Raw genomic sequence first — 16,659 nt, forward strand, 5'->3', positions numbered from 1 at the left:
TCCCCCCCCCCTCATAAAGCCTAGACAGATGCACGCCCCATGACGCGAATCAGGAGGGTGAGATTCGGCAGAGGAAGGTTTTACTCCTCAGCGACTCAACAGGGAAGGGTGGTAAGGCGAGTGCCTCCACCGACAGTAAGGGAGCAGGTCCTGGGAACCCGGCACTGCGTGCGCCCCGGGTTTGCAACCACTCTGCTTGTGCAGGTGTGGCAATGACATCTTGCGGGCGTCATGCGGGGAGCGCCACAGCACCCCCTCCACAGAATTCCCCCAACCCGGCTATGACCCCTTTGTCTTGCTTTCCCCTACCCCCAGCTGTCTGCCTACCCCCCGGTCCCTCCTGCACCGGGTTCGGCGCTCACGGCCCTGCCGGGGTCCCTCTGACGGCTGCCGTAGCGGCGCGGCCCGGGCCTCCGGGCTTCCGAGAGGAGAAAATCATGAATGAAATGGATGCGGTGCTCCCGCTCCCCCGCCCTCCCTGTCCAGGCAACCTCGGCGCGGGCGCAGAGTCTGCGTGGACTCCAAGCGGAGTTGCGGGGTGGAGGCGCCCGAGATCAGGGTCAGGCAGGGATGAAGGGTCTGTGATCCCGCCCGACTTGGGCCCCGGACGCCGCCAGATCTCCCCGCCCCCCGCCCGCCAGCCCCGCGGGCCCTGCGCAATTCCCGCGGAGCGGCGCAAGCCCGCCCGGGGGCGGGGCGGAGCCGGGGCCGAGGGTGCCGAGCCGACCCGGCGGCTGCGCCCGAGACTCTGCAGCCGAAGCCGGTTTGGCGAGGCGGCCGGGCAAGGGAGCGCGCACGGAGCACGGGACAGAGCGCAGGGCAGACGGACCCACGGACGGACGGACGCCCCCGCACACGCAGACGCGCAGAGCTCGGCGAGGTCCCCGTCACATACACACATTCACACACTCGCGCTGACACACACAGGGACACACGCACACTCGCGCGCGCACATCCTCCCGCCAGCCTGCCCGCCCGCTCGCCGGCGCCCGGAGCCCTTTGGCCGGTAAGTGCGGCGTCTCAGTCGGCGCCTTTGTGTGGGGAGCTGGGAGGTGGAGGGCGCAGGGTCCCTCCCAGGGAGGCCCGGCAACAGATCTCCTCCAGACCCCCCGGCGGAGAAGCCGGCGCCCGCCCCCGCCACGCCCCCATGGGGCTCCCGACGCCCCCGGACTGGGGGAAGGGTCCTCCACGCCCGGGAGGGGACCCGGCGCTGGGTAGAGGGAAAGGAGCAGCAGCCACTCCCCACGAAGCTCGTGCGCGGTTCCCGAGAGGGGAGGGATCGCGATGGCGGTCCCGGGTCCGAGCCTCTGCTGCTGTGGCGGGTGCGCGGCTCCTGGCTGCATTACCTCTCCAGGGTCCGAAGCTCCGGGGGGAGGTTGGAGATCGCCGCTAGCCTGCTGGCCTGTTAACCGTGGCTTCCAGCCTTCGCTTTGCCTCCCCTGACCGTGTAGCTTAAACCACCAGTTCCCCCACCCACCCCCAAAATAAAAGCCCAGCGCATTCCCCTCCCCCAGCGTGCCCCTTCTACCGGCTGAGGCCCAGACTCCTGCAAAACCTGGAGATTGCTCGGGTCAGAGCTCTGAGGGGCTTACCTTACCAGGGATCGTGTGGCTTTCGAGGGTCAGGACCAGGTGAACCTTGGGAATTCATTTAGCCCCCTCATTCTACAGATGGGGAAACTGAGGCCCAGTGAGGTGGCTTGACCAAGGTCACAGGAGGGTTCAAGGCAAAGCCTGCATTAGAATCTAGCTGGCTTTCAGACTTACTTCCTCTCCTATTCAATTCCATCCTTATCCTCACCGAAACCCTAGAACATAAAAATTTACCCCAGTATATCAGGAAAGTCTTTGTAATTCCACCCTGCCCCCCACCTTGGAGCAGCAGGTACCCTTCATTGGCTACCATATTTACTGTTTTAAAAAAAAAAGGCTGGCCTTCAATTTGCATCTTTCAGCCTCACAGGGGATCTCTCTTAGGCAGGTACTCCAGGTTTGAAATCATTGAAACAGTGTCCTCAATTGGACCAGGTGATGTTGTGGTTGAGGAGCCATCACCGCCCCCCCCCAACTTTGACCTGATGAGATGCCTTCCCCCTCACTCTCCACTTCACCTTAAGGGCCTCACCCTTCTGATCCAACCAAGCTCCCTTCATAATCCCTTTGCAGAGGTCTCTAGGGCCTTCCTGTCCGGCCATCTCTCCCTCCTTGATGTTTGTTGCGTGCAGCCTCTTGGTACTGCTGATGGAGCTGCTGGGGAGGCTTGAGTTACAGCCCCATCAGGCTCGGGTGGTGGCTCAGGGCAAGGTTCCCTCAAGGGCAGCTGGGTGTCCCCAGAGCTGAACCCAGTGCCTGGTACAGAGAGGTGTCCTGAGAGGTGTGTTGATGGAGTGAGTGCAAGGTGGGTGGTGAATGGATAAAGTCAGTCACCTTTGAAAAGACTGTGTTGGATGGGGGAGTTGGCGAGGAGGACAGTATTCAATCTCTAGGGGCCTGAGGCTCTTGTCTCGAGAGCTTCCTTCTTGAGGGAGCAGCCTGGCAAGGAGCAGAGACAGGGTGACCAGCTGGCATCTCTCCAGGAGCCACCACTCATATTGTTGGGTGTGTAAATGGCATGGTGCTCCAGAAGCACCGTTTGCATAGACTTCATAATGAGCGGTGGCCCCTGAGTTGAATTGCAATGCCGTGTCTCTCACCCTCAGAGTGAAGAGATCTGGGTTCCAGGTCTCCTTCCTGGCTGGACAATTTCAGTGAATGCTTATAACCTCTCTGGGTCTCAATTTCTCCATCCAAAAAATAAGATCATTGGATTGGAGATTTTCAGGATAGCTTTCAGGTCTAAATTGTTAGTGTGGTGGGGGGAGGGAGGAAGCACTTATTTATATAACTGCTGTGGGCCTGGTTTTCCTCTTCTATTACTCCATGATGAGATCATTTATGTAGGGTACTTAGCACAGTGCCTGGGGCATAGAAAAAACTCAGAATAGGTAGCTATTAATACCATTTAGGTCCTGGCCTTATGGATATACCCTCCACTTCTTCTCTTCTTAAAGATTGCTCAAGGACATGAGATTTTAGATCCTGAAAGGCCCTGTCTCTCAAAAAATCCCTCCTCCACTGATCTATTCCTGGACTTAGGGCTCAGCCAGCATAGGACATCCATGAAGCTTCCTAGGAGAAGTCGCACTTTTGTTTATCAGTTATTTCATGCCTAAAGGTGATTGAATTTGATCATTTATGTACAGTCAAAGTTTTTCTTACAGGCTGTCACTTACATATTTGATCTTATGATATCAATAGTGTTATTATTCCCACTTTATAGATGGGGAAGTTAAAACTCAGAGTTTAACCTGAACCCTTTCTTCTGTGTCACTTTGCCTATCCTTTCCTGAAACCTGTCCTGAAAGAGACAGCTGACCCCTTGGACAGAGTTGAGAAGGAAGGCTTTATTCTTCTGGAAGATGAGAAGTGGCTTCTTGGAGAAGCTCAGTAGCATTGGAGCTGGGTCTGCATGATTTGTATGGTGGAAGGAAGGAGGAAAATATTACAAGTAGTGAAAACAGCAAGAGCAGAGAACTGGTGGTAGGGGCTTCTAGGACAAGTGTAGAAACTGGAAAGTTGTTCATTCCCACCGGAGCAAAAAGGATAAAAGAGGAGCTGTGAGAAGGAAGGCTGGGTAGGAACGTGGAGGCAGTGGCTAGGGCAGGAGTGTCAAGCCAAGGGCTCGGCCTTTAATTTTTGAGTAGGGGAGAGACGTGATCAGACGTGGCCATTAGGAAACTTACTCTGGCTGCACAGAACAGATTGGAGGAGAGAGCCTGCTGGCAGGGAGCTTAGGTAGGAAGCAATGACAGTCCTATAGGTAAGAGATAAGGAGGGTCTGGGCGGGGCAGGGAGCACAAGTGGTTTGTAAGAATGAGGAGAAAGAGGATTTGATGCAGAGGCCACAGTGTCATCAGAATCAGTAGTGGACTGGATATAGGAACGAGAAATGATGGCAAGGCTTGGAACCTGAGTGGCTGAGCGTCCATTCACAGACAGAGTCCAACAGGAAGGGGAGGGGGAGGCCCAGGAGTGGGGGGCCATGATCTGACAGGGCACCAGAACAACTCCTGCCAAGCTGGCTCACCGAGCACCCCAACCTGTCCAGAACCCGTTGCTTCATTCATTATTCACAGTCACATAGAAACATCTGTTGCGCGAGGTTGTTCTCAACTCTGTAGAGACGCATTGCTAAAAAAGATGAACTGCCTCTACCAAGGGAGACAGGAAAGAAATCATAAGCAAGTACAACATTTCAAGAGGTGAGCAATACTCTGGAGACAGACAGAACCCAGTGAGGAGTGACTGGGGGGAAGAGATTCACCCTTACGTAGACTCGTCTTCCAGGAAGTGGTATTTGAAAGTCCTGAATGGAGTGAGGAGGAGACCCTGGGGAAGAGGGTTCTAGGGAGAGGAGACCACAAGTGCAAGAGCCCCTGGGTAAGAATAGCTTGGTGTTTTCAGGGAACAGCAAGTGTGGCTATACAACACAGGTCAAGAGGGAGGGTGGGAAGGAAAAATGGAGGAGAGAGGGGCAGGCCCAGATCACACAGGCCTGAGTAAGAAGAAATCACGTGATGTTAATGGGTCCAAGAGAATTAAAGTCCCATTCTCCATGTGTGTTTCATGCCCAGAGAACCAAGCCTGACACTCAGCAGTGGCTCACTAAATAGTTGTCTAACAAGCAGGAAACCACCATTTATGTATGCAGCTTTTTGGTGGTGTTGCTGCTGCTGCTGCTAAGTCGCTTCAGTCGTGTCCGACTCTGTGCGACCCCATAGATGGCAGCCCACCAAGCTCCCCCGTCCCTGGGATTCTCCAGGCAAGAACACTGGAGTGGGTTACCATTTCCTTTTCCAGTGCATGAAAGTGAAAAGTGAAAGTGTTGGTGGTGGTGTTCAATTGCTCAGTTGTGTCCGAATCTTTGCAACCTCATAGACTGCAGCCCTCCAGTCTCCTCTGTCCTCCACTATCTCCCGGAGTTTGCTCAAATTCATGTCCATTGAGTTGATGATGCTGTCTAACTTTCCCTTTCTCTTAAAGCCTCATATCTTGGACTAAATAAAGATATTATAGCATAGTAAGGTAAGGACATAGTAAGCTGTGTGTGATCAAAATGATAAAGTTCAGATGATCTGAATATCTGTGATATCATTCAAGTATGAAAGTTTGAGTCATGTCTGCATATTCAGTGTGACTGTTGACTAAGATGAAATAGGAAAACATACCTGAAATGATTGTAATACAGTTAAAATGGTAACCTTTTATGGTCTTCCCTCATCCCCTTTCCAGTGCAAATATACAGCCTTTTGGTTTCATTTCAGATTTTCCCTTGTGCAACTCATGCCCTCAGCCATTTCCCTTAACAGAGATTTTAAATTAACTCACCTGAAGCACAAAGGCCCATATTGGCAGGACAAGGAATTATCATCTTCTTCAATAAATTGACAGATTTCAAAGAAAGCAGGGAGGGTGGTGGGGAGAGAGAAGCTATTTATAGAAGTATAAATTCTTCAAGCACCTAATTAATTGTTTAAATGGATCTACAAGTCGGAATGGAAAAACTCCAGAAGATGGTTAATCGTTTAAAGCTTTCTGTCTGCGTTAAGCTGAACACAGGATATGTGTGAACACTTCAAAATAAATGGCACCTTTTACCGAAAATTTAACCCACAGATCAGGAAAGATGTTCTTACCAGGAAGGGTCAGCATAGCTCTCCGTGTATATATATCTATTCAGTTCAAAGATTACTTGTAGTTATGTGAGCTGGGTCAAAGTCCTTCCCCTCTCCCAAACTGTTTCCCTGTCTCTGGGCAGTAAGGCTTGGGTTTCTGGGGCCCTGGAGGACTCAGCACGGTGGTCTGTGATATCTGTAGGCCCACACTGTCATCTTCCGGGAGGACAGTAACCAGTGTTGCAGCGTGGGGATGTGGCTCCCTGTGACACTCAGATGACGTGACATATAGGAGGCAGACAGGTGGTCCTGTCACAGAGAAGATAGGATGCTTCCACCAAGCAGACAGAACCAGATACTAGGCCGGACCTTCTGAGGGGGCAAGTTGACAGGTAATCTAAATCTGAGAAGCATAGACTGTCTCTAGGTGCCCTGGTCCAAATTCCATCTGATTTCTGCATGTCTTGTCACTTCTAGGAACTGGAAACTCAAATCAGCTGAAGAAAAAAAACCCTTAACCCTTTTAATTTTTGCACAACACCATCACCAAAAAGCTCTTCCTTACCATCAACAGTGGCATTGTGGAAAATAAGGTTTTCCCCCATTCTTTAATATTACCTCCATCTTTTTTGCATCTGGTAAGATATGGGATGAGTACCTTGGCCAGCAATGTCTGGCAAAGCTCCAGAAATCCCAGACTCTTAGAATAAAGCTTTTCCCACTCAAATGTGGCTGCTGCTACTGCTGCTAAGTCGCTTCAGTCATGTCCAACCCTGTGCGACCCCATAGATGGCAGCCCACCAGGCTTCCCCGTCCCTGGGATTCTCCAGGCAAGAAAATGAGTGGGTTGCCATTTCCTTCTCCAGTGCATGAAAGTGAAAAGTGAAATTGAAGTCGTTCAGTTATGTCCGACTCTTAGCAACCCCATGGACTGTAGCCTACCAGGCTCCTCCGTCCATGGGGTACTCCAGGCAAGAGTACTGGAGTGGGGTGCCATTGCCTTCTCTGCTCAACTGTGCACTTAGAATCAAAGCCATCTTCCTTCCTGTGTGCCCCCTTGACACAGTCTAGACTTAAGTTTCTATAGCTGGAGTGCAGCACGTTGAGTTGGGAAAGGATCCCCTCAAGCTAGACACAGGGGATCCACAATTCATAAGTGAGCAGTGTCTTAGTAAGAATTCCTGACTTTGGCCTAATGAAGGGCATTGACTGCTCTTGACTGTATCTGGTTACTGTGATGGCAACATACGGACCTTCATGTGATGAGATGATTGGCTAAGAGACCTAGAGAGACATACTGTACCAAGCTTTAAGATGTCTTTCTTAAGAGTGGAAATGTTCCTTTTCTCCCCCCAGTTCTCTGGAAGCCACTCAGGAGGGATTCAGTGGACTTCAGTGGTGGGCAGCATGTGGCTGTCTGGAGTGGACCCAAAGATTTCATCATCTGCCTAGGAGAGTGGTCCAGTCTTTGAAAAATAAGTTATACCATAAAAATAACAGAACCATACTGTAGAATTAAATGTAAGATGAACCGTGATTTTATCTGTTCCATCCTGCTTCTTCTATAGATCTGTATCTTTTAATAGTTGAAATCAGTCCACAACTAATTTTGTTCCCAGCATTTTTTACTTAACATTTTCTCATAACTTTTGTGTTCATGGATGACCTTCTTCCATCCTCAGTGGTTTTACCATACTTTACTTAGCCATTTCTTATTTGGTGGACATACTCAGTAGTGAACATCTTTATGAACACAACTCTTCCATCTCAGATCCTCAAGGCTTCTGATTTAACCATCCCCAAGAGGGTGGACTCTTTGGAAGGAATGATGTTAAAGCTGAAACTTCAGTACTTTGGCCACCTCATGCGAAGAGTTGACTCATTGGAAAAGACTCTGATGCTGGGAGGGATTGGGGGCAGGAGGAGAAGGGGACGACAGAGGATGAGATGGCTGGATGGCATCACTGACTTGATGGACGTGAGTCTGAGTGAACTCCGGGAGTTGGTGATAGGGAGGCCTGGCGTGCTGCGATTCCTGGGGTCACAAAGAGTGAGCTGAAGAGGGTGGACAGGACGGGGCTGCTGGGGAGGGGGGAAGAGGAGCACACAATTAAAGAACATGTCGATGCAGGTTGATTTCATGGATGCTGATGACATGGCCCCGGATCCTGAGGTGGAAAGAGAACAGTGGATACCACAGCTGGAGCCAAGGAGAGGCTGGAAAGGGAGACTGTGGGCCAGGAGGCCAGAGTCACAGGCATTGAGGGTGTGATAGAGGGGTGTCAGATTTCAGATGGAGCTCCTCCAGCGTTTTGATGATTTGGTTTGGGGTGCCTTTTTTAAATTAGGAAGCAGTAGATAAAATATACTACTGTAACCTTCTAAGTATATAGTTTAGTAGCAGGAAATGCATTCATATTGTTGTACAGCCATCGTCACCATCTATCCGTAGAACTCTTCACATTGCAAAACTGAAACCCTGTACCCGTTAAACAATGGCGCCTTGTTCCCCCTACCCCAGTCTCTGATAAGCTCTTTCTGCTTTCACATATTCTAGGCACCGTGCATAAGTGGAATCATATGCCATTTGTCCTTTTGAGGCTAGCTTATTTCACTTAGCATATTTTCAGGGTTCACCCATGTTGTACCATGTGTCAGAATTTCCTTCCTTTTTAAGAGTGAATAATAGTCCATTGTATGGATATGCCACATTTGTTCATCCATTCATCTGTTGATTGGACACTGGGGTTACTTCTACCTTCTGGATATTGTGAATAATGCTGTTATGATCTTTGACATACAGGTACCTCCTTGAGCCCATGCTTCCAATTATTTGGGGTACATGCCTAGAAGTGGAATTGCTAGATCAAATGGTACGTCTATATTTAACTTTTTGAGGAACCACAGGGTGGTTTTTATTAAGGATTTTTGTGTACTCATTGAAAAAGACCACTAAATGAAGTCTAAGGAGTGGAGGGTCCAGGAAGAAACCATTAATTTTTCTAAGTAAATGTTGTGTAGGTTTCTCCATGGCGTTGGAGGGAAGAGAGAAAAGGGAGCAGAATACAAATGAATCCACCCTCCATTTCTGAAGAATTATGGTGATTTAGAGGCATCGTGGGTGGAAAAAGAAAGCTCTCAGGAGAGATCTTTCAAAGTTGGGATTCATTCACACATGCAGGTATTTACTGCGCCAGGAAATCAACCTGCCGTGGGGACCCTGCCCACAGGAGCTTGTGTGTGTCTGTTGGGGTCACCAGTGAATATCCGGACAACAGTGGTCTGTACAGATGCTCACTATGGTGGTCATAAGTACTAAAGTTTCTGAGTGCTTACTACGTTATCTCACTGATCTCTTATCACGGTTCATTGCAGACAAGTTTTTATTGTCCTCAGTGTATTGATAAAGACTCAGAGAGTTTAAGTAACTTGCCAGAAACACACAGCAAGTAAGTGGCAGAGCAGGAATTCACACCTAGGTATGTAACCGTGCTCTGGTGATGAGCTGAGGGCTGTGGGGACCCAGGACAGGCACCTGCTCATTGTGGAGGTCAGAGAAGGCTTCCTGAAGGAAGGGGTCAGGTGAGCATCTTGGTGGAAGTTGGCTGTGTTCTTCTGTGGCTCATGATTTCAGAACATGGTTTTTGGTAGGAGCAGTGGCAGCATCCAGCCCTGCTTCCTGTGCCTCTGGTCACCCAGGGCACCCGCAGTCTCCACCTGCTCCAGCTCCATTGAGACTACATTTCAGAGGAAGACGCTCAGAGTCAGCATCCCCGGTGCTTATCGAGGTAGGGAGGCCAGCGTGGAGCCTGTCCTTTTCTCTCTGACATTCGCTGCCTCTGACTCCCTTAGCTGCCTGCCTTCCAACCCCTTCTGGGATGCCTTAGAGGGACAGCCCAGGATGCCTCCCAGGTCTGGGCAGCGTTGGGCCAGTGGGCTGGAGTTGGCTAAATGCAAGGCCCAGGAGTGGCAGTGGAAGTCACATATCCACCTCTGTGTCGCTTCACACCCAAGATACCTGGACCTGCGGGCTCCCATCACCTCAAAGCCCTGAACCCAGAAATAGCCAGTTCTCTCTGCTCTTTGAACCCCTTGTAGCTCCCTGAGGCCTACAGCAGTGTTTCTCAACAAGGACCCTGCTGGTCTGTAGGTGGGGAGTTCTTTATTACGACAGCATCCCTGCCCACTCCCCTGAATATTTCCCAGGAGCACCCTTCAGTCATCAGGACAACAGAATGCTCACACACATTTGAAGGTCTGTTTTATGAGCGGGAAGATGTATAGACCTTCAGCGCTGCATTCAGCGAGTTTTGATGACTATATGAAGTGGAATAACCATCACCGGGATTGGGATGTGGGATGTTTCCATCACCTCTCAGAGTTCCTTCTTTCTCCGTCAGTCAGTACCCGCCCTCAGAGGGAACCGTCCTCGCCATTTCTGTCACTGAAGATGACTTTTGTCTGTTCTTGATCTTGGTATAAACGAACTCAGGTAGCGTGTGGTCTTTGTGTCATAAGTAGTTTTTGAAATCCATCTGTATTGTTACACCCCTACTCTCCCCGACATGCAGATCTCTAAATGCCAGCTAGAATGACAGTCCTCGCCTTTATCCTACCGAGGGAAAATGGGTTGTGAGTTACAGTCTGTGTGTGTTCGCAGGGTGCATGAAGCCCTCAGCCGTGGGAAATGAGGGCCCCTCCTGCCCACTGTCCAGCCACACTGAGGGGCCCTCTCCCAGCTCGCCTTGCCCTTTCACCTCTTCTGGCCTTTGCCGCTGCAGTGTTCTCTGCCTGGAACACCCTCTGCACAGTCTGGTGAGCTCTCCTGGTCCTTTGGTCCTCAGGGTGCTCAGACAGCAATTCCTGTGCAGCTTCCTGGATTTTCCCGCTGTGCCCTCCCAGGCACCCATATCCCACAGCCTCCATTGACATTTAGCACCTATTCAACTCTGCTCACAGGACTGGAAGCTGGTTGAGGGCAGGACTGGGGTTTAGTCATCTGTATATCCTCGCAGGTCCAACACACAGAGCCTGATAGTAAAGAAACAGATTTAAGATTATAGCAGATCCTTTCTCAAGCTTACTTCAAGGCAAATTGGGTGTAAAACAGCTGTGCAAAATATATCCCCAAACCACCCTCTGAAATTGATCAAAGAAAAGTGATGGAAAAAAGAGTATAATCTCTGACCAAAAATGATAAATGTAGCATTAAACTCACTACAGTGAGGCAGAAACCTTGACCCCTTGCCTAGAGGATCTGGATTCATGGGAAATCCATGGGCATTAATAAGTGCAAAGTAATACAGCTCAGGGAGTCAAGGGGATGGGCAAAATAGTAGAGCCAATCAAGGAAGGCTGCCTGGAGGAGGTAAGCTCCAAAGGGTTTTCAGAGAGAGGAGTCTGTTGAGCCAGAGTTACATAATCAAGGGGAATCTATAGAAAGCCTTAAAGCATGAGCCAAGGCAGCCTGGATCATGGTCTGATCTGTCTTCTTGTGACTGTGGTCCTGAGTCTCACATAGGTCCCCTTCCCTCACCTTTCACTCCTTTTCATTCACTTCTTCCTTCCCTCTTTTCTCCTATTTAATCTCCTTTGCATCTCCTTTACAAACTTGAATGTGCGGGAGGAGCTGGATGTACATTGCTTGGCCTTCCATCCCGTCCTCGGTGTACTGGACTCCCCGTCTTAGAGGAGACAGAAGGAGGCTCATCCCCTGTCCCCCCTACCCCCAGCCTGGGCAGCTCACAACAGTCAAGGTTCTGGGCAAGAGAGCCAGGGAGTGGCCCAGGCTGGAGTGTGGGCCATCGCCAGGTACCACGTTACAGATCAAAACACTAGAGAAAGAATTCAGCTGGAAGAGGGGTCAGTGTGCGCTGGATTCCCTGGGGAGGCTTCCCGGAGGTGGCGTGAGCTTCGGCAGGCCCTGGCCACAGCTCAGGGGAGAGGAGCAGGGGGGCCTGTCCAGGACGGAGGATCAGGGAGACACAGGCTGAGAAGCAACAGTGAGCATGGCTGGGGGCTGGGGCGGTGTTCATGATGGAAGAGGATCTGGGGAGCCCCACGAAGCTGGGTTTTCAGCTCTTTATGCCCCACCTTCCTCTGGGCCCTGTGTCTGACCCAGGGGACCCCGAAACCGCCCAGGGCTCTCCAAAGGGGAGAGAGCAGTTCTGCCGGAGAGGCCCCGTTCATCCTCAAGGTAGCCTCTTCAGCATTGCTCTCCTTAGCTCCAGGTCCCCTGGCAGAGCCTAAGGACAAAGCAAACAGAGCTTTGCAGCTGATGGCACCGCCTGGTATGGAGGGCAGGAGCGGCTCCTGTGCGGGGCTGACTTGGAGGGCCCTGGGAGAGGCAGCGTTGAAGCAGGTCAGCATGGTGACAGGGAGGCTGTCAGCCCCAGGTGGCCTCGTACTTTCTCTGCCTCGGTCGCTTCCACCGTCTTTACCACAAGCTTGTGACCGGCAGCTCCTATTGCTTCCGCAGCCCAAAAGAAGAAACCAAGGCTCAGAGAAGCTAGGACACAGGTCCGGGGCCCCGTGGGGACAAGGTGGCAGAGCACAGCATTTCAGCCTGGTCTCTCGGCCTCCGAATCCATAGTTTTTGCAGAGGACTGTGGCTGCCTTGAGGTGTGCGACCTCAGAATGGCCAGTCTGCTGTGTTTTGAGGGATTCTCCCAGTGACTGACGGCTCGGTCACAGCCCTCCCCCGGCCCCAGGTTTCTAGACTCTTTTCAGCCTTGAATTTTGGCTTCCTTTTTCCTCTTTCCTATTCCATTCAACTTCCTGGCTCATACAGTATCCTCTCTCCTAGCAAAGCTGCCTCAGACCCAGCTCACGTTTCCAAACTGTTTCCGTCTTGCGTCCCCCGCCCCGGCTCTGTGTCTCAGTTTTGCCTAATTCTTTTACCAAACACTGAAGTGCCAGTATCTTCGCAACCTGAGCACAGAAGGGTTACCTGAGAGGCTGAGGGTGAGGGCCCTGATGGAGGGCTAGACCCTACAGTGAGGTTGTGGCAGGAGCCAGAGGTCTCCCTAGCCGCAGGTGGGAACAGACCTAGCTCTGTACCCCAGCCCCCTCCTTTCCAAGTGTGTTCGAGCCCTGTGAGAGGTGGTTCTGTAGGTGACGGAGAGCGGAGCAGATGCCAGACAGGATCTTCATGGATAATCCAGAGCAATGCACAGGTGGCCCTGGCATTCAGGCCCAAGGCTGGCATCGGGGACATCTAGGGCTAAAACCAGAGGCAGGTAGAGATCAGAAGCCCAGAATCATTTGCGATCAGGGTGTGTATGTCACCAGCACTGGCTAGGTCAGGATTCTAGTTCCGTTTGGAGAGGGCAGAGCTGCAAGAGTGGACAAGGCCTCAATCCTCGAAGGAAAATGACCGAGGCAGAGATTGTGCCTGCCAGGGCATCAGGCGGAAGGCCAGGTGCTGGGATGGGGCCAGTGTCAGGGTGGTGTCAGAGCTAGATGAGCAAGAGTGAGACTGACTGTTGTGAACATAATAGTTAACACTTAAATGAGCTTCCTTGATAGCTCAGTGGTAAAGAATCTGCCTGCCAGTGCAGGAGATGCGGGTTTGCTCCCTGGGTCAGGAAGATCACCTGGAGAAGGAAATGACAACCTGCTCTAATATTCTTGCCTGGGAAATCCCGTGGACGGAGAAGCCTGGAAGGCTGCAGTCCATGGGGTCGCAGAAGGGTTGGACACAACTGAGTGACTAAACAGCAACAACAGCACTTGTGTAGTGCATTCCGTGCTACAGGTCCATTTTACAGATGAGAAAACTGAGGCACCAAGCGTTTAAGTCAAACTTCTGATCTCTTCCAAGATTGACAGCATGGCCCCGCACATTCATAGCTTGCCCTCAGCCATGATGGGAGCATTTACACCAGGGAAATTGGCAAATGCCACAAATTATAGCTTTTAAAATTTTTATTTATTTTTTTTTCTGAGAACCAGTTTGTTAGCATACCACTAGGCTCAGAGGGTAAAGAATCCACCTGCAGTGCAGGAGACTTGGGTTCGATCCCTGGATTGGGAAGATTCCCGTGGAGAAGGGAACAGCTACCCACTCTAATATTCTTGCCTGGAGAAATCTATGGACAGAGGAGCCTGGCAGGCTACAGTCCATGGGGTCGCAAAGAGTCGGACACGACTGAGTGACTTTCACTTCACTTCAGGCTCATTCCAGAGCCTCCATGAACCTCACCTATGGGCGAGAAGGCTTGTATTAACTGAAAAGCAGGCAACACTTTGGACCCTGTCTAAGCATTTTACTTGCATCTCATGTAAAAACTTCGTGTACGGATCAGCATTCATCCAGTCTTCCTGAGACCCTCTGAAGTGTAGACACTGCTTTCCCTGTTTCACAGATCAGGAGGCTGAGCTGCGGAGAAGTCAAGCGTCTTATCTAAGATCAGGCAGTCAATGAGGGAGCATCGACTCAGACTTGGCCGCCCAATCCCAAAGCCTGTGTTTTGTGGCGTTTTTGATGAGCCATTTATACACGCTCAAACGCTAGCCCTATTTTCGTTTATTTTTTCAAGACTAGATCTTGAGTATCTTCCTGGTGGCCAGACAGGGTATTAAGTGAGGAAATAGGAACGTCCACATCAGAGGCCATGCACCTGGTGGTTTCAATAAAGCCTGGGTTTGGGGTGGAGGCCAACTGAGTTTGAAGCCTGCTTCTGCCACTTACCAACTGGATGACCTTGAGCAAGTGACTGTCTCCAAGTCCTCATCTCCGCATGTGTAGGAGGGGGCTGACAACTGTGTTTAGCTCATAGGGCTGTGGTGAGAGATGAGTGATGTAATACATGTGCAGTATTGGCACGGTATCCAGCACTCCCTAGGCACTCCATAGAAGGAAGCTGCCGTGATTACTGTCCACAGGTTTGTGTTTGGGTAGCTCCATGTGAGGTGGGGATACAGGCATCAGGAGATAATCACCGAGGGACTTCCCTGGTGGTCTAGCGGTTAAGATTCCTCCATTGCAGGGGACACGGGTTCAGCCTCTGGGTGGAGAACTAAGATCCTGCATGCCACGTGGCATGGCCAAGAAAAGTAATAATAATTAAAAAATAATCACTGAATAGAGCATGAGAACCGAGGGGGCACCCAGTTCTTTCTAAGGGAGTCAGGGAGAGTACTGCTGAGGCCACATTTGAACAGGGTCTTGAAAGGGTCTTAAAGAGGTTTTCAAGCAGAGAAGGGAAACGGGGGCTTTTCCCTGAAGGGCGAAGTACATTCCAAGGCATCCGGAGTAGGAGCGAGCATCTAACAGAATGGAAACAAAAACACTCCCCTCGCAAGAGATGTGATCACGCCTTCACATTAGTAACTGTCTGTTTCCTCCTTGTAAGTTAAACTATATACTTCGGGTGGAGAAAGAGAGGGCCGAAGTGGGGCGTTTTCAGAATCTTGGAGAGCAGAGGATTAAACCGGATGACCTTTCAGCCCTGAAATCCCACTCTTCGACTGAACATCTTCTGGTCTCCTGTCCACCACACAGATATACCTGTCCGCAATAGATACTGACCCACCCAGGGGAGCTGGGCCTGTGTCAGTCACTGACTGGGGTGGGAAAGCTCCCTTTGCCCCACCCTCTACCCCGCACTCCCACTCCCCCCCAGCCCCACCCATGGACCAAAGCCTGTTTCCCTGCTGCTGGGAGCGCCCTCTGCTGGTTCCCTGCTCCACTAGCCCTGCCTCATCAAACCTTGATAACCCCAGAATCAAAACTTGAGACCTTAAGGAAAGGCCCTTAAATGTCATTAAATTCATTTTTTTAAAATTTTCATTTGTGGATGCTGTGACTCGAATTGGGGGAAATGACTGGCCCAGGGTCACACGCTGGACTAGAGCCCAGGGCTGCTTTGCCCTTGGCCGTGGAGCGCTTGTGTTCCTCCAGTCATGGAGCACGGCTGCTACTATCACGCACACTCTCCACTCCAGCCAGTCTCCCAAGGCGGGATCTCTGGGCTGCTGCTTCAGGTGGAGCAACCTGAGGCCAGGGTCCAGGGCAGGACTTCCTTCTGTTCCTGGGGAGGACATACGAGGTAACGGCCCTGCAGCTGTGAACTTCTTCAGATCCCTGGGGACAGGAGTCTCCCCCCTCGGGCTCCTTCACTAAGTCACCTGCTGTATGAATCTAGCCAAGTCACTTCACCACCTGAGCCTCAGTTTCTTCATCTGTAAAATGGGCGTGCTGCCCCCAAAGACCTAGGTGAGGATTGTTTCAAAGAACCTGTGCAAGGTAACTGCCGTTTCATTCACGTTTACTCGCTTCCTATTTTCAGAGTGTTGTTTTCAACGAATACCAAAAGCCAGAAGAGAAGAGAGCTGAGGACTATGGGCAGCAAGAGGCAGACCTGTTACTTCTAGCTGTGTGCCCTCGGGCAGGTCGCTGGACTTCTCTGAATTGCCATTTCCTCATCTAGAAACTACAAGGTAATGATCGCATGTGCCTCCTAGGGCTGTTGTGGAGATTAAGGTCTGCCTTATGTCTCTGGAAAGAAGGGGAGGGAGGAGGAAAACACACAGGAAGATCATGACAAACAAGCCCCTCGGAAGGTATCCCCGTCCGCACGCCCTTCCCACGTGCCCTTGTCAGAGTGAATTTCTCTCCAGTCGTTTGAGAGTGCCCCGCTTCCTCTCAACTCCAGGCCCCTTCACGGGCTTTCCTTCGGCCTGGAACACCCCAGCTGCTCCTCTGTCACTCCACAGGTCCTGACCCCCTCCTCTCCTTCATGTCCCCTCATCGGTTCCTTCCTGGGAACCTTCCCCGACTCTCCTGCCTGTCTCGGGGCCTCACCAGCAGCCCCTACATCCGGCACTTCTCCCATCAAACAGGCCGCCTGTGTTTCCTTGCCTTTTGCTTCCCTGTACTCCCCCTCTGTGCTCTGAGAGCCTGCACCTTGCTGTATCCCTGGGGCCTCCCCCTGTGGCCCGCA

At 51.3% G+C, this 16,659-nt stretch overlaps 1 protein-coding gene across 1 annotated transcript in view; it reads left to right on the forward strand.

Moving 5' to 3' along the window:
• Window positions 1-704: 704 nt before the first annotated feature.
• The window catches only part of PTPN5 (protein tyrosine phosphatase non-receptor type 5), a 58,489-nt gene continuing 42,534 nt past the window's right edge, over window positions 705-16,659 (forward strand). Inside the window, exons 1-2 of the mRNA XM_042237645.2 lie at window positions 705-1,006; window positions 16,006-16,156. The gene's annotated coding sequence lies outside the window, so the exon portion shown is untranslated. The remainder of the gene's footprint in view (window positions 1,007-16,005; window positions 16,157-16,659) is intronic.

Source organism: Ovis aries, chromosome 21 (genome assembly GCF_016772045.2).
Source record: "Ovis aries strain OAR_USU_Benz2616 breed Rambouillet chromosome 21, ARS-UI_Ramb_v3.0, whole genome shotgun sequence".
NCBI classification, from domain to species: Eukaryota; Metazoa; Chordata; class Mammalia; order Artiodactyla; family Bovidae; genus Ovis; species Ovis aries.